Source organism: Prionailurus viverrinus, chromosome D1 (assembly GCF_022837055.1).
Source record: "Prionailurus viverrinus isolate Anna chromosome D1, UM_Priviv_1.0, whole genome shotgun sequence".
In the NCBI taxonomy this organism is placed as follows: domain Eukaryota; kingdom Metazoa; phylum Chordata; class Mammalia; order Carnivora; family Felidae; genus Prionailurus; species Prionailurus viverrinus.
The window spans coordinates 18699647-18717856 of record NC_062570.1 but is presented as its reverse complement, the minus strand read 5'-3'; the positions used below and the strand labels follow the sequence as shown (position 1 = coordinate 18717856).

General features: G+C 39.5%; 1 long non-coding RNA gene and 1 pseudogene across 1 annotated transcript; one reads left to right on the top strand and one right to left on the bottom strand.

Moving 5' to 3' along the window:
• Nucleotides 1-919: 919 nt before the first annotated feature.
• Nucleotides 920-1503, bottom strand: LOC125146916 (60S ribosomal protein L30-like; annotated as a pseudogene).
• A 1732-nt stretch (nucleotides 1504-3235) lies between these two features.
• On the top strand, nucleotides 3236-17920 carry LOC125146917 (uncharacterized). The gene is made up of 3 exons (XR_007144926.1): nucleotides 3236-3268; nucleotides 11633-11714; nucleotides 15942-17920. It is a non-coding gene; the product is annotated as an uncharacterized LOC125146917 (long non-coding RNA).
• The last annotated feature ends 290 nt before the right edge of the window (nucleotides 17921-18210 follow it).

Genomic DNA, 18210 nt, shown 5'->3' with positions numbered 1-18210 from the left:
CCGTCAGGGCCCTGGCTGTTGGTGTTCACTCTAGTGACCGTAAGATCTCTCCGTGGGTGCCAGCATGTGCTGGCAGAGGCTGGCGGTGGAAATCAGGCCGGCAGCATGTAAGTGCACAGCTGGAGGGGCTAGCTAGCTCCAAATGTGCACACAGCGGCGAGGGGTCAGCCTCTAGCACCTAGGCTGTGTCGTGTACTTGCACAGCCACAGAGGCCAGGGCTGGCTGCCAGCATGGATAGCAGTTCTGGAAGGGAGTGGGACTGGGGACAGAGTTACGGGGGCATCAGGTAGCTGGCATCCGTGATTAGGAGAACCTTCCGGGGAAACCCTCAGTGGTGAAATCTGTAGGGATCCGCGATGGCTGTGTCGGTCATTGGTTTCTTCAGTGGCAAAAGCTACTGCTGTCCTCTGCGGAGCAGGTCACTGGGAAGCACAGTCACTCCTGCTGTGTGGCTACTGCAGGCAGCTCTGCTCTTTTTTGTTCCTAGCTACCTCCATTATGTCTCGGCCTTTTCAGTCTCTGGGTGGGATGAGACCAAAGTGGGTTCTTTGTGAAGTGCCCCAAAAGACTGGGGGAGCCAGTCGCTCTCCCTGCTCTCCCTTTGCCTTTGAGGGAACACTCAGTGCTGTGCAGTATTGGCCTGGGGGATGGGATGATGCAGGCAAAGCAGTCCTATTCTTTCTTTTTTGTGTGGTTGTTCTCAGGTTTTGTTCCACTGTGTTGCTTGCTGAAGTTCAAGTGGACCCTGAACTTGATCAGAGCCATTTTTGTTTGTGGATAGCCAGCTGTTGATCTTTATGGGTGGATGGAGGGTGGGGTCTCCTACTCTGCCGTGGTGGTGATGACACTCAGCTTAGTTTTTTATTTTCTTTTTAAAACAAGCTCTGGCTAGTTTTATTAAAGAGAAATTTTGCAGATTTACTTTTCACCAGTCTGTTCTGGCATGTTTCCAATGTTATCAGAATCACTTGGATCAATGGTAGCCAGTGTGCACATTGACAGTATTTCCCGCATGCTGTGCCCAGTCCAGTATGATTGCCACTGTAGTGATGGACACCAGTTTTGGCCAACATGGCAGAGTGTTCTATTTCAGATCTTCTCAAAGCTGGGCAGTTGCTGGTGAGGATGACCAGAGTTTCGCTTTGCCATGTCTGATCATTTTCAGACTCTGCTTGTACCCCAGCATGTACTTTCCACTTTTTTTTTAAATTTTTTTTCATGTTTATTTACTTTTGAGACAGAGAGAGACAGAGCATGAACGTGGGAAGGTCAGAGAGAGAGAGGGAGACACAGAATCTGAAACAGGCTCCAGGCTCTGAGCTGTCAGCCCAGAGCCCGACGCGGGGCTCGAACCCACGGACCGCGAGATCATGACCTGAGCTGAAGTCGGCCGTGTAACCGACTGAGCCACCCAGGCGCCCCTACTTTCCACCTTTCATAATGATCTGGAGCCTAGAATTTATGGACTCCAGTGACATTTTTGTCTTCTTTGTGGCCGCCATATTCCTGCCTTAGGTGTGGGGTGGCCCCAATCCAGAACATACAGAGGGCAGGATAGGAAGTTTAGGATTGGAGCTCCAAGTGGCAACTTTCTGGGCTCCCCACGCTGCCTAAACCGCAGCCCCACAGACTCAAGCCCAGCTTAATTATTCTTAACAGTAACTTGGCACCTCTTCTAAAAATGAGTCATTTGTTTTCTAGCATGCTTTTAAAAGCATCTCATTATAGAATTAACACAGACTAATTAGAAAAAAAATGGAATGTATAGAAAAGCAAAAGGAAGAAAATGAAGCTGTCTGCAATCTAACATTTGGGAATAGCTGCTGTTAAACATGTGGTACATTTTTCTTTTATTCTTTGTAAGTGCTCCTGTTAAAATATAAATTTTATGTAGCTCATACAGATCTTGTTTCCCAGATGAAACATAATGTGGATTTTTAAAAGGGGCAAAATATCCTTCACAAACTCTATTAAAAACATTTTTTAATGTTTGTCTATTTTTGGGAGAGAGATGGAGACAGAGCACAAGCAGGGGAAGGGCAGAGAGAGGAGGAGACACAGAATCCAAAGGAGACTCCAGGCTGTGAGCTGTCAGCACAGAGCCCAGCACGGGGCTTGAACCCACAAACTGTGAAATCATAATCTGAGCTGAAGTCAGACGCTCAACTGAGCCACCCAGGCGCCTCCACAAACTCCATTTTAACAACTGTGTGGTTATTTATTTACACAGCCATTAAATACTTCTTACACATCTTATGTCAGTTTCTAATTGCTCGCAAGTTTAGGTACAAACTTGGCATGGCTTCCAGGACTATTCTTAAACTTTGCCTTGCCTCACATCATGCTTTTTTTTTTTTTTAATTTTTTTTTAAAATTTAAATCCAAGTTAGCATATAGTGCAACAGTGATTTCAGGAGTAGATTCCTTAATGCCCCTTACCATTTAGCACATCCCCACTCCCACAACCCCTCCAGCAACCTTCTGTTTGTTCTCTATATTTGAGTCTCTTATGTTTTTGTCCCCCTCCTTGTTTTTATATTATTTTTCCTTCCCTTCCCTTCCCTTCCCTTATGTTCATTCTTTTGTATCTTAAAGTCCTCATATGAGTGAAATCATGATATTTGTCTTTCTTTGACTAATTTCACTTAGCATAATACCCTCTAGTTCTATCCACATAGTTGCGAATGGCAAGATTTCATTCTTTTTGATTGCCAAGTAATACTCCATTGTGTGTGTGTATACACACACACACACACACACACACACACACACACACCACATCTTTATCCATTCATCCATTCATCCATTGGTGGACATTTGGGCTCTTCCCATACTTTGGCTGTTGTTGATAGTGCTGCTATAAACATTGGGGTCCATGTGTCCCTTCAAAACAGCACACCTGTATCCCTTGGATAAATACCTAGTGGTGCAATTGCTGGGTCGTAGGGTAGTTCTATTTTTAATTTTTTGAGGCACCTCCATTCTGTTTTCCAGAGTGGCTGCACCAGTCTGCGTTCCCACCAGCAGTGCAAAAGAGATCCTCTTTCTCCACATCCTGGCCAATGACTTTTGTTGCCTGAGTTGTTAATGTTAGCCATTCTGACAGGTGTGAGGTGGTATCTCATTGTGGTTTTGATTTGTATTTCCCTGATGATGAGTGATGTGGAGCATTTTTTCATGTGTTGGCTGGCCATCTGGATGTTGTCTTTGGAGAAATGTCCATTCATGTCTATCGCCCATTTCTTCACTGGATTATTTGTTTTTTGGGTGTTGAGTTTGATAAGTTCTTTATAGATTCTGGGTACTAACCCTTTATCTGATATGTCATTTGCAAATATCTTCTCCCATTCCATCGGTTGCCTTTTTGTTTTGCTGATTGTTCCCTTTGCTGTGCAGAAGCTTTTTATTTTGATGAGGTCCCAATAGTTCATTTTTGCTTTTGTTTCCCTTGCCTCTGGAGATGTGTTGAGTAAGAAGTTGCTGTGGCCGTGGTCAAAGAGGCTTTTGCCTGCTTTCTCCTCGAGGATTTTGATGGTTTCCTGTCTTTCATCCATTTTGAGCTTATTTTTGTGTATGGTGTAAGAAGAATGGTCCAGATTCATTTTTCTGTATTTCACTGTCCAGTTTTCCCAGCACCACTTGCTGAAAAGACTGTCTTTAATCCATTGGATATTCTTTCCTGCTCTTCAAAGATTGTTGGCCATATGTTTGTGGGTCCATTTCTGGGTTCTCTATTCTGTTCCATTGATCTGAGTGTCTGTTCTTGTGCCAGTACCATACTGTCTTGATGATTACAGCTTTGTAATACAGCTTGCAGTCCGACCTCATGCTTTTCTCCTTCACATTTTAGACTTCAGCTATACGTACTTTCCATGCATCATATTCTCTCATCTCCTGGGCTCTGCCCCTGCTCATCATTCTAACACATTTTTATGCTTTTTCTTCTCCATTCCCTCTCTCCACTTCTCCTACTCTTTTTTTCTAATTAACACCTCCTAATCTTTGATGAAGGGAGGGTGTGTAGATAGAAAAATAGAGGGAGGCCTAGGATGAAGTCCTGGATACCTCATTTATAAAAGCAGAAAACCAGGAGAAGGATGTTTTAAAAAAAAAAAAAAAGAGAGAACTGGCCAAAGAGGAAACCCAGGAGAATATAGCATCACAGAAAGTAAGCAAGGAAATGTCAAAATTTAGAGACCAACAGAACAGAGTCCATAAATAGACCCATGCGTATACTGTCAGTTGATTTTGATAAAAGAAAAAGGTAACTGAAGGAAAAAAAAAACCTCTTTTCAACAAAGGGGGCTGGAACAACCACATATCCATTAGAAAGGAAGAACTTTAACTTTGACCTCACACCACATATAAATATTGAAATAAATCGTGGACCAAAATGTAAGCATTAAACTACAAAACTTCGAGATGAAAACATGGAATATAATCTTTTGAGATTTTGGAGTGGGCAAATAATTCTTAGGACACAAAAGCATGAATCATAAGAAAACATTTCATAAAATGAGCTTCATCAAAATTAAACCTTCTTGAACTCCATTAAGAAAATGAAAAGACAGTGGGCCACCTGGGTAGCTCAGTCTGTTAAGCATCTGATTTCAGCTCAGATCATGATCTCATGGTTTGTGACTTCGAGCCCCGCATTGGGCTCTGTGCTGCCAGCTTGCAGCCTGGAGCCTGCTTTGGATTCTGTGTCTCCCTTTCTCTCTGCCCCTTCCCCGCTCTCTCTCTCTCTCTCTCTCTCTCTCTCAAAAATAAACAAATATTTTAAAAATTAAAAAAAAAAGAAAATGAAAACACAAACCCACATAAAGTGGGGAAAAAAAACATATGATACATATATGCAACCCAGGATTTATCTGGAATGTAGAGAACGCTTGCATCTCAATAAGACAACCAGCCCATAAAAAATAAGCAAAAGATTTGAACACTTTATTAAAAAGATATGCAGTTTGTTAATGAGAACACGAGATATTCAGTATCATTAGTCATCAGGGAAATGCAAGCTATAACCACAAGATGTCAGAAAACATCTATTAGACTAAAATTAAAAAGACTGACAATGACAAGCATGGGTGAGGTGTGGACTAACTAGAACTCTCATCATTGCTACTAAGAATGTAAAATGGTACATCCACTTTGGAAACAGGTTGATATTTCTTATAAATTTAAACATATACTTAACTTTATGATCCAGCAGTTCCATTCTAAGCATTGATCTAAGTGAAACGAAAACATATGTCCACACCAAGATGAATGTTTATAGCAGCTTTATTTGTAAAAGCTCCAGACCAGAAACATCCCAAATGTCTATCAACAGGTAGATGGATAAACAAATTGTAGCTCGTCTATACAATTTCCATACTACTCACTAATAAAAAGGAATGAATCACTGATAGATGCAATAACAGATAAATCTCAAAAACTGCCGAGCAAAATAAGTCAAAAGAAGAATACATCATATATGATTCCATTAATATGAAACTGTAAGAAAAATCTAAATCTATAGTAACAGCATGTCCGTTGTTGTCTAGGGTCAGGATGATTGTGGGGTTAGATTGGAAGGGGAATAAAGGTACCTTTTGGGCTGATGGAGAGGTTCTAGATGTTGTGGTAGTGATGGGTACAGAGATGTCTATCAGATAATACACTTCATATGTGTACATTTTATTGGAAATTATACATCAGCAAACTTGATTTTCAAAAATGGTTTCAATTGCTACTGAGACTTTAGGTAAGTCAAGAACAGAGAAGGGACTTTGGAAATGGCAATATTAGAAGTCATGGGTGACTGCATTAAGAATATTTTCAATTATGGAGGGGTGAAGACCAAAACCTGATTGAAATGGATTTAATATTGTTTCTTTTTATTAAGCTTTTAAGTATAGTTAACATACAGTGTTATATTGGTTTCAGGTGTACAATATAGTCATTCAACAACTGTACATTTCTCAGTGCTCCTCATGATAAATGTACTATTTAATCCCATCACCTAGTTCACCCATCCCCCCCCTCCCCCTGCTGGTAACCATCAGTTTGTTCTCTATAGTTAAGTCTGTTTCTTGGTTTGTCTCTTTTTTCTCCTTTGCTTGTTTTGTTTCTTACATTCCACATGTGCATGAAATCATATGGTATTTGTCTTTCCTGATTGACTTATTTCACTTAACATTATACTCTCCAGCTCCATGTTGTTTCAAATAGCAAAACTTCATTCTTTTTTATGACTGAGTAATATTCCATTGTATATATGTACCACATCTTCTTTATCCATTCATCTGTCAATGGACACTTGGACTGCTGCCATAATTCAGCTATTCTAAATAATGCTGCCATAAACATAGGGGTGCACGTATCCCTTTGAAATAGTTTTTTGGTATTCTTTGGGTAAATATGCAGTAGTGCAATTACTAGATTGTAGGGTAGTTCTGTTTTTAACTTTTTGAGGAAACTCCATACAGTTTTCTAGAGTGGCTGCACCAGTTTGAATTACAACCAACAATGCACAAGAGTTCCTTTTTCTCCACATCCTTACCAGCACTTATTTCTTGTGTTTATATTGCCATTCTGACCGGTGTGAGGTGATATCTCATTGTACTTTCTTTTTTTAATGTTTATTTTGAGAGAGAGCGCACGCAAGTGGGGAGGGGCAGAGGTTGGTACAGAGGATCCAAAGCAGGCTCTGTGCTGACAGCAGTGAGCCCAATGTGGGGCTCAAACTCACCAACCGCAAGACCATGACCTGAGCTGAAGTTGTATGCTCAACCAATTGAGCCACCCAGGTGCCCTGATCTCATTGTACTTTTGATTTTAAATTCCCTGATGGTTGAGCATCTTTTAATGTGTCTGTTGGCCATCTGTAGGTCTTCTTTGGAGAAATGTATGTTCATGTCTTCTGACCATTTTTAATTGGATTATTTGTTTTTTGAGTGTTGCATAAATTCCCTATATATTTTGGATACTAAGCCTTTATCAGACATGTCATTTGCAAATATCTTCTCCCTTTCATTAGGTTGCCTTTCAGTTTTGTTTCCTTTGCTGTGCAGAAGCTTTTTACTTTGATGTAATCCCAATAGTTTGTTTTTGCTTTTATTTTTCTTGCCTCAGAGACATAGATAGAAAAATGTTGCTAAAGCTGATGGCAGAGAAATTACTGCTTATGTTCTTTTCCAGGATTTTTGTAGTTTCAGGTTTCACATTAATCCATTTTGAGTTTATTTTTGGGTTTGGTGTAAGAAAGTGGTCCAGTTTCATTCCTTTGCATGTCGCTGTCCAGTTTTCCCAACACCATTGGCTGAAGAGACTTATTCACGTTGCATATTCTTGCCTCCTTTGTTGTAGATTAATTGACCACATAATTGTGGGTTTATTTCTGGTCTTTCTATTCTGTTCTATTGATCTAGGTGTCTATTTTTATGCCAGTACCATACTGTTTTGATTACAATAGCTTTGTAATATAATTTGAAGTCTGGGATTGTGATACCTCCAATTTGGTTTTAATTTTTCAAGATTGCTTTGACCATTCAAGGTCTTTTGTGGTTCCATAGAGATTTTAGGATTATTTGTTCCAGTTCTGTGAAAAATGCTGTTGGTATTTTGATAGAGATTGCATTAATCCTGTAGATTATTTTGGGTAGTATGGACATTTTAACAGTGTTTTTTCTCTCAACCATGAGCATGGAATATCTTTCCATTTTTTTGTGTTGTCTCAATTTCTTTCATCTTTATAGTTGTCAGAGTACAGGCCTTTCACCTCTTAAGCTTAGTCCTAAGTATTTTACTGCTTTTGGAACAATTGCAAATGGGATTGTTTTCTTAATTTCACTTTCCCCTGCTTCATTATTAGTTACAGGAATGCAGTAGATTTCCATACATTGATTTTGTATCTTGCAACTTTACTGGAACTGACAAGTAAATTCAATAGTTTTTGGGTGGAGTCTTTAGGGTTTTTTATATATGGTATCATGTGAAAGTTTTACTTCTTCCTTATCAACTTGGATGCCTTTCATCTCTTTTTGTTGTCTTATTGCAGTGGCTAGCACTTCCAGTGCTATGTTGAATAAAAGTAGGGAGAGTGCACATCCCTGTCTTGTTCCTAACCTTAGAGGAAAAGCTCTCAGTTTTTCCCCATGGTTAGATGTGAGTTTTTCATTTAAGGCCTTTATTATGTTGAGGTATGTTCCCTCTAGACCTACTTTGTTGAGGGTTTTTATCATGAATGGATGTTGTATTTTGTCAAATCCTTTTTCTGCAACTGCCAAAAGGATCATATGGTTTTTATCCTTTCTCTTATTGATGTGATGTATGACATTGATGGATTTGTGAATATTGAACCACCCTTGCATGCTGGAAATAAATCCCACTTGATTGTGGTGAGTGACTTTTTTAAATGTATTGTCGGATTCAGTTTTTTAGTATTTTGTTGAGGGTTTTCGCATCTATGTTCATCAGAGATATTGGCTTGTAGTTGTCTTTGTGGGTGTGAGTGTGGTGTCTTTATCTGGTTTTGGTAGCAGGGTATTGGCCTCATAGAATGTATTTGGAAGTGTTTTTTTCCTCTTCTACTTTTTGGAATAGTTTGAGAAGAATAGATGTTGATTCTTTAAATATTTGGTAGAATTTGCCTCTGAAGCCACCTGGTCCTGGACTTTTGTTTGTTGGGAGTTTTTTGATTACTGATTCAATTTTATTGCTTGTAATTTGTCTGTTCAAATTTTCTATTTCTTCCTGTTTTAGTAGGCGGTGTTCTAGGAGTTTACCCATTTCTTCTAGGTTGTCCAGTTTGTTGGCATATAGTTTTTTATAAGATTCTCTTACAATTATTTGTATTTCTTTATTAATTATTACTTCTTTCTCATTTGTGATATTATTTGGGTCTTTTTTATTTTGATGCATCTGGCTAGAGATTTATCCATTTTGTTGATCTTTTCAAAGAACCAGCTCCTGGTTTCATGGATCTGTTGTATTTTTATTTTCTATATCCTTTATTTCAGATCTAATCTTTTATTATTTCCTTCCTTCTACTGGTTTTGGGCTTTGTTATTTTTCTACCTCCTTTTGGTGTAAGGTTAGGTTATTGGAGATTTTTCTTCTTGAGGTAGGCCTGTGTTACTATAAAATTCCTGTAGAACAGCTTTTTCTGCATCCCAGAGATTTTGGACTATTGTCTTTTCATTTGTCTCTCTATATTTTTTGATTCCACTCTGATTTCTCAGTTGGCCCATTCATTGTTTAGTAGCATATTATTTAACATACATGTATTTGTGCTCTTTGCAGATTTTTTCTTGTGGTTGATTTCTAGTTTTATACCATTGTGATCAGAAAAGATGCATGGTATGACTTCAGTCTTTTCAAATTTGTGGAGACTTGTTTTGTGGTCTGACCTGTGAGCTCTTCTGGAGAGTGTGGGTTGGGCTTTTTTTTTTTTTTTTTTGATGTTTATTTTTGAGAGAGCGAGTGCACAGGAGGGGCAGAGAGAGAAGGAGACAGAATCCCAATCCCAATCCCCACGCTGCCAGTGCAGAGCCCGGTGCAGGGCTCCAACCCACAAAGTCATGAGCTCATGACCTGATAAGAAACCAAGAGTAGGATGCTTACCTGACTGAGCCACACAGGTGCCCTTAAATTTTTATAATGTCTATTTTTGAGAGGGAGAGAGAGTGTGCGTGCGTGTTGGGGAAGGGCAGAGAGAGAGGGAGACAGAGGATCTGAAGTGGACTCTGTGCTAATAGCAGAGAGCCCAACGTGGGGGCCATGAGATCATGGCCTGAGCCAAAGTGGGACCCTTAACCAACTGAGCCACCCAGGTGCCCCCATCCCTTCACTCTCAACCTGCCTGTGTCTTTAGGTCTGAAATTATAGATGGGTCTTGCTTGTTTATCCATTCCATCATCATATGTCTTGATTAGAGCATTTAGTCCATTTACAGAAAAATGGGCATGTTAAATAACATAATGTTGCTATTCTGGAAAGCAGATTCTCTTCACTCTCAGGATTTGTTGTTTCTCTTTGCCTAGGGTTTTTCTGAACTAAATATGTAGTCGGTAGTGTCTTGTGTGGCTGAAGTCTCTGCTTGATTAGCTTCGTGGTGAGCCAATGATTGGACACAGATTTTCTTAGGTGTCTAGAATCATTAAGTCTTCCAGTCTTTGCAAAAGGGCCGCGTGTGTGTATTGGCCATGCCTTCAACATTCAGCCAGGCATTTACAACTCTGTTTTGCCTTTAACCTTGAGGCTCTACTCAAGCAGAATGTAGCCAGAAGTGGGGACTTGGGACCTTTTTAGCTCTTTCCTGAGCACGTGCATGGCACTGGCCTTGCATACAACCTTATGCATCTGCATGGACTTTTACATTCCCAGGAATAAGTCAAAGCATGTCAAAGCTCCATAGAGATATCGTATTCCTCAGTTTTTTCTTTTAACCCAGAGCTTTTTGGTTATCCTATTGTGTTTTGTTGTGTTTTTTTTTTTTTGTTTGTTTGTTTTTTTAACAACCGGCTCCTTTCTGCTACTTCCAGTGGTTGCCAGGCTACTTGATTTTAGCTATGATTGTGGGCTGTTGGTTTTCGTGGCCAGCATAGGTGTTGGATGGGAATAGGGCAAGTTAAAATATCAAAAGTCTCATTGTTCTTGCCATTTCCTCTTGAAAATGTTTCTGAATTGCTTAAATCTTTGATTGTTTTTCAGAGTTGATGACAAGTTTTGCCAGTGTCCTCATTGCTTTTATAGAGAGTTTTCAGAGGTCCTTACTCTGTCATTTTCACTGATATCACCCATTTCTTCTTAAACTTAGATTTTTAAACTGAAAATATATTGTCAAGTGCATTTTAAGAGGCCTATTTATAAACAACATTGATGTAGATCTTCTAATAGCCAAATATTTTATTGTGTAATGAGATGTTGAGAAAAAAAAGGCAATGAGGGAATGATGAATTTAATTTATATCCTAATTCTATAAGTGCTCTGACTAGGAGGTGTGTGTAAATATCAGCTTGGAAGAGGCTAATGTATTAAATAAAGTAGAAATAAATAGCCATATTCTTCACGATTCATTAGGAAAAAATTGGGAATGTTACTAGGAATTAAGGTGGCCTCTGGCTATGTTAAACATGGAAGAATATGTTGCTCTGGAAAATTCAACCTCCCTAGCTTCCTTTTATTTTCCAACAAATCACTTCACAAGTCAGAACAAAAGCTCTCCTACCTTGTCTCTTTAACATTAAATTCCCAAAAGCGTAGTCTTAAAAAAATGTGTACTGGGTCATACCATCATCTGGCTAGTAGACAATGAAACACAGAACTGCAGTGTCTACCCTCTAAAGCAACAATCAGTTCTGAGCCTTTGGCTGCCATGACATGCTTGATAAATGATTCTCTCAGGTGGGAAACACTCTGAAGGGCACATTCATATTTTGACAAACATCTCCCAAATTTGGAAGTCATGCACTGTGATAATTTGTCATCATCAGAACAGTTTAACTGCCCATCTGTAATGGTGGCTCTTTGTGATATATTGCAGAGATGAACTTGGGCTGTAGGGCAGGACAGTTCTCAGCATTCTGGCTATAATGCCATTCTGTTATGTCCCAGAATTCATAGCTATGTATATATTTATAATTTCAGCACATTGGGCTCAGAAGACTTCAAGAAGAAGACATCTACTGAAAAACACACTCTCACCTAGAAGACAATCTGGAAATACTTGGTAGGTTTTAGCTTATTTTGATATATGAAAGCCACAGCAAATATAGTTTTGTTATTGAGACTAAAATTTGGTTTTGTATTTACTATTCAAGAACTGAGACAAGTTTCTGGTGAAGCATGACCCTTTGTATAAGCAGATGTGGAAGGGGGAATTCTTGTTTTCCATGCTTGAGCAGCAAGAACAGTAATAGAAGTTCCTGTCGATGGTTTTCATTTCTGTTCCTTTTAAAGCGTAATTAGAATGACTGGTCTATCATGTAGGTTACAGTATTTGCTAGTAAACAACTTATTCATATGTTCCTTCTGAAATGATAAGAGTGATGAAAATGCATGAGACTTTTCTGGAATGAATCATTCAAGCATCATTTTTGATGATGAGAACTGAATTAGAAAAGTGAATACTTATACAAGTTAAATACATTTAAATGAAAGGACATATTTCCCTATTGGGGGATGATGTCCTACTATTATCATCCATGGATGAGAATTACTGCTGCAAATGAGTGGTCCCCAAATTCACTGGGGGTGGGCAGAAAATGTGAAACTTGTATTTATATTAATATTTTTAGCTAACAAGGGAAACAAGTTAGACTTTACTAATAAGGAAAATTAGGTAACACTGATACTCCTACTTGATTTGTAAGTCAAACACTTACCTGTGATCTATTGAAGCTGAGTATTTTGAGGAAAGAAAATTATATATGCCATAATTGATATGGAACAGCAAATGCCAAAGGATAGCCAAGACATTCTGATAGAAGCTATCAGGGAACAAGAAGTCCTGTCCCCTTGACGGTCCTAGGTGGACTAAGAATCAAACTGACAAAAAAAAAAAAAAAAAGATTAACCAGAGAAAATCTAATTTAATAGCAACACATGAGGAACCTACCCAGACCTGGAAATTCCAGAGACAGGCAAAAGGAGGTATATAGGTCATCCTGAACTAAGGAGAAAAGGGTAGGGGTCTGGGATTTCAGAGGAAAGGATTGCACTTCACAAGATAGAGCAGTTTGCTAATTAAATGTTTGCCCTGCCATATAGATGGCTCACTCAGATAAAATTCATCTCTGCTAATCACCCTTGTTCTGGAGAAGACTGCCAATTTAGACTCATGTAGTCAAGGGAGGAGCAAAGATTTCTCTTGAGCCCACAGGGTCTTGATTGGCCTGAAAGGTTATTCTGAGGGAAAGGCAAAGTGGTTCATCTCCGGACAGCCTGCCTTGGGCCTGTTACCTCCTCTGAAACTTCCCTGAAGTTTCACACTTTAAAATTTGAGCCGGTAGCAGATACACCTAGGTAAAAGCCACATCAGTGTAACCCACCCAGAAAATCATAAAGAGGCTACACTGAAAATGGTAGAAAGGGTGGAGGTGCAGGAACCAAACCAGTCTGTGAGACTAACCACAAATGGAAGGGACACCACGAGCATGGAGCAGCCCCCACACCAGGCACCGCAGCCACAGGGGTGCCTGCACTGGGAAGACAAGTCCTCCCTTGGCTTTAAAAACCAGAGGGACTTAACTTCATGAATGTTTAACATAAGTGGGGCTTAATATCAGGAACTTTAAAAAAATCCATGGGCTCGACTCAGAGAGCTGGAGAGCAATAGGAAACTGAGTCTCCACCCTTAGAGAGACTGCATAATAACCCTGCCCGAGTACTGCATACAAGCAGCAGTTTGAAAGGAGCCTGAGGCGTATGAGAAGGAGGTATATTCACTAATCTCAGAACTTGTGGTGGAAGTGGGGGGATCTTTAGGAGACTTCTTCAAGAACAAAAGAGCTGACAGGGTATTTTCTCTCCCCTGCCCCCCAGTCTAGATACATTGACACCTATAGGAGCCAGTGTGGAAGGCTCAGCACCTACCTTGCTAACAACTTGCCTTGCCCCTGCATTCTGCCTCACTCCACAGGAGTTCCTCCAAAGTGGATCCACAGGGGTCTCATTGCACAAACAGCCTCAACAGGGGCCAGTACCACTCCAAAGTGACTCTTGCCCTGGGGAAAGGAGAAGATAACCACACACATCAGTTCAAGGGCAGCCCCAGCAGGGTGCTGTGGGCAGACATCCAATCTGACTGCCCCACCAACCAACAGAAACCTCATAGGGGCAGCACAAAGAGAGTCCAGTAGTTCAGGGTCACTGCAGCCCCAGCAGAAGGCTGGAGTAGACATCTCTCACTGCTGACCCTGCCCACCAACGAAAGCCTCTTGGGGCCAACATAGGGAGAGCCCTGTAGTTCAGTATAACCACGGTTCCAGCAAATGGGCTAAGGCAAGGATCCAGCTGACCCAACTCAAGCCCAGACTGGCTCCTTAACAGCACAGGGACCAAACCCTGATGACCATGGGCAAAGAGGGCCATTGCAGCCAACTGGACTGAAGGCACATGTGGCTCAACCGCAACAGTGGGGCACATGCAACACACGTAGGAGACACCTCTGAAGCACCAGGTTCTAGTGAAGAGAAGACCAAAAACCCAGAGAGAAGAATCTTGAAATTAAAAATACACTAGAGTAAATAAATAGTAGACTGGAGGAAGCAGAAGAACAGAGAAGCAAGCTAGAAGACAGTAATGGAGAGCAACCAACCTGAACAGGAAAAAGAAAAAAAAAATGAGACTAGGCCAAGAGAACTGAGCAACACCAGCAAGTGTAACAACATTCACATTTAGGGATCCCAGAAGGAGAAGAGAGGAAAACGGGGGCAATAACTTTGAATAAGTATCTGAAAACTTCCCTAATCTGGGGAAGGAATTGGAAATCTAGATTCAGGAGGCACAGAGAGCCACCAAATACCAACCCAAGGAGATCCTCCTCAAGACAATTAAAATGGCAAAAAAGTAGTGATAATTTTAAAAGCAGCAAGAGAAAAAACAATTACATACAAGGGAAACATCGGGGTACCTGCGTGGCTCAGTTGGTGGAGCATCCGACTCTTCATCTCAGGGTTGTTAGTTCAAGCCCCTCATTGAGCGTGGAGCCTACTTACACACACACAGGAAACTCCATAAAGCTGTCAGATTTTTCGGCAGAAACTTTGCAGGTCAGAAGGGAGTGGCAGGATATATTCAAAGTGCTGAAAGAAAAAAACCTGCAGCCAAGAATACTCTAGCTAGCAAGACTATCATTCAGAATAGAAGGAAGAGAGAAAGAGTTTCTCAAGTAAAAGCTAAAAGGAGTTCTTGACTGCTAAATCAGCCCTACAGGAAACACTAAAGGGAATTCTTGGAGTGGAAAGGCAGGCCATAATCCTTTTCTTAGGAAAGGAAAAGATTTCTCAGGTACATGCAAACATAATAGAAGTAGATCAATCCCTTATAAAACCAGTACAGGGGTTAAAGCACAAAAGCAGTAAAATCAATTATATCTATTTAAAAAGTCAATAAAGGGATTCACAAAGAATGTGAAGTATGACATACCTAAAGCATGCAGGGGATAAGGGGAGTGAAAATGTAGTGCTTTTAGAATGGGTTCAAACTTAAACAACCATCAACCTAACATGCATAGGATGTTATATACAAACCTAATGGTAGCCACAGTTCAAAAACCTATAATATGGGAATGCAAATTGGTGCAGCCGCTCTGGAAAGCAGTGTGGAGGTTCCTCAGAAAATTAAAAATAGACCTACCCTATGACCCAGCAATAGCACTGCTAGGAATTTATCCAAGGGATACAGGAGTACTGATGCATAGGGCCACTTGTACCCCAATGTTCATAGCAGCACTCTCAACAATAGCCAAATTATGGAAAGAGCCTAAATGTCCATCAACTGATGAATGGATAAAGAAATTGTGGTTTATATACACAATGGAATATTACGTGGCAATGAGAAAAAATGAAATATGGCCTTTTGTAGCAACGTGGATGGAACTGGAGAGTGTGATGCTAAGTGAAATAAGCCATACAGAGAAAGACAGATACCATATGGTTTCACTCTTATGTGGATCCTGAGAAACTTAACAGGAACCCATGGGGGAGGGGAAGGAAAAAAAAAAAAAAGGTTAGAATGGGAGAGAGCCAAAGCATAAGAGACTGTTAAAAACTGAGAACAAACTGAGGGTTGATGGGGGGTGGGAGGGAGGAGAGGGTGGGTGATGGGTATTGAGGAGGGCACCTTTTGGGATGAGCACTGGGTGTTGTATGGAAGGAAACCAATTTGTCAATAAATTTCATAAAACAAAAAAAACCTATAATAGATGTGCTTGGATTCTTTTGTTTTTTTGCAGATCAAAGGCATCAAAGAAAGGCATCAAACCACCGCCAGACAGCAAGAGGAGGAAAGAACAGAGAACTGCAAAACAACCATAAAACAAGTAACAAAATGGCAATAAGTACATACCTATCAATGATTACTTTGACTGTAAATGGACTAATTAATCAAAAGACATAGGGTGACTGAATGGATAAAAAAGGCCCATCTATATGCTGTCTATGAGACTCCTTTCAGATCTAAACACACAGATTGAAAGAGATGGAAAAGAATTTATGATGCAGATGGAAGTGAAAAGAAAACTGGGGTAGCAGTACTTAGATAAAATAGACTTTAAAACAAAGACTGTAACAAGAGACAAAGAAGGACACTATATAAGAGGAACAATCCAACAAGAAAATGTAACAATTGTAAATATTTATGCACCCAACATGAGAGTACCCAAATACATAAGGCAACTATTAACAAAATAGTAATACAATAATATTAGGGGACTCTAACACCCTACTTACATCAATGGACAGATCAGACAGGAAAATCAACAAGGAATCAGTAGCTCTTAATGATTGGACCAGGTGGATCTAACAGATATATTCAGAACATTCCATCCTAAAACAGTGGAATACACATTCTTTTCAAGTGCACATGGGACATTCTCCAGAATAGATCACATGTTAGGCCATAAGTCTCCCCAAATTTAGGAAGACTAAAGTCATACAGTGCATCTTTTCCAGCCACAGTGGTATCAAACCAGAAATCATCACAAGAGAAAACCTGGAAAGAACACAAATATATGTTACTAAGAAATCAAAAATGCATGGAGACAAGTGAAAATGAAAACACAACAGTCCAAAATCTTTGGGATGCAGCAGAAAGAGGGAAGATTATAGCAATTCAGGCCTACCCTCAAGAGGCAAGAAAAATCTCAAGCAACCTAACCTCAGACCTAAAAGGAGCTAGAAGAACAAAGTCTAAGGCCAGTGGAAATAAGGAAATAAAGATTAGAGCAGAAATGAAATAGACTTAAACAACAGAACAGATCAACAAAACCAGGAGCTTTTTCTTTGAAAAGATCAACAAAATTGATAAACATTTAGACAGTTTCATTTAGAAAAAACCCAAAAAGGACTCAAATTCAGAAATGAAAGAACTATCACCACCACAGAAATACAAAGGATTTTAGTTATTATGAAAAAGTGTATGCCAAATTGGACAACCTAGAAGAAATGGATAAATTCCTAGAAACATAGCCTCTCAAAACTAAATCAGGCATAGGAAATTTACTAGTTACTGACAATGATTGAATCAGTAAACAAAAAGCTCCCAAAAGTTTGGCACCATATATCTTCTCAGGTGAATTCTACCAAACATTTAAAGAAGAGTTAATATCTATTCTTCTTAAACTATTCCAAAAAATAGAAGAGGAAGGATAACTTCTAAATTCATTCTATAAGGCCAGCATTATTCTGATACCAAAACCAGATAAAGACACCACAAGAAAAGAACTATAGGCCAATATCTCTGATGAACATAGATACAAAAACTCTCAACCATTAGCAAACCAAATCCCACAGCAAAAAATTAAACCGCGATCAAGTGGGATTTAAAAAATTCACCACGATCAAGTGGGATTTATTCCGGAGATGGAATGTGGTCCATTCACAAATCAATGTGATATATCACATCCACAAGACAAAAGATAAAAGCCATGTGATTGTTTCAATATATGTAGAAGAAGCATTTGACAAAGTACAACATCCATTAAGAAATTCAAAGGTTTAGAGGGAATATACCTCAACATAATAAAGGCCATTTGTGGAAAAACCCAAAGCTAACATCCTACTCACTGGTGTGAGTTTTCCCTCTAACAAAAAAGGATGTCCACTCACCACTTTTATTCAACATAGTACTGGAAGTCCTAGCCACAGCAATCAGACAAGAAAATAAAAGGAATCAAAATCAGTATAGAAGTAAAACTTTCACTAGTTGCAGAAGACATTATACTATATATAGAAAATTCTAAAGAATTCACCAACAACCTGCTAGAACTGATAATTCAGCCAGGTCACAGGATACAAAAATCAATATACAGAAATCTGTTGCATTTCTGTACACTAATAAGCAGAAGAAAAATTAAGAAAATGGTCCTATTTACTGTTGCACCAAAAGTAGAATACATAGTAAACTTAACCAAAGAGGTGAAAGACCTGTACTCTGAAAACTATAAAATATTTATGAAACAAATTGAAGACAATACAAACAAAAGGAAATACGTTCAGTGCTCA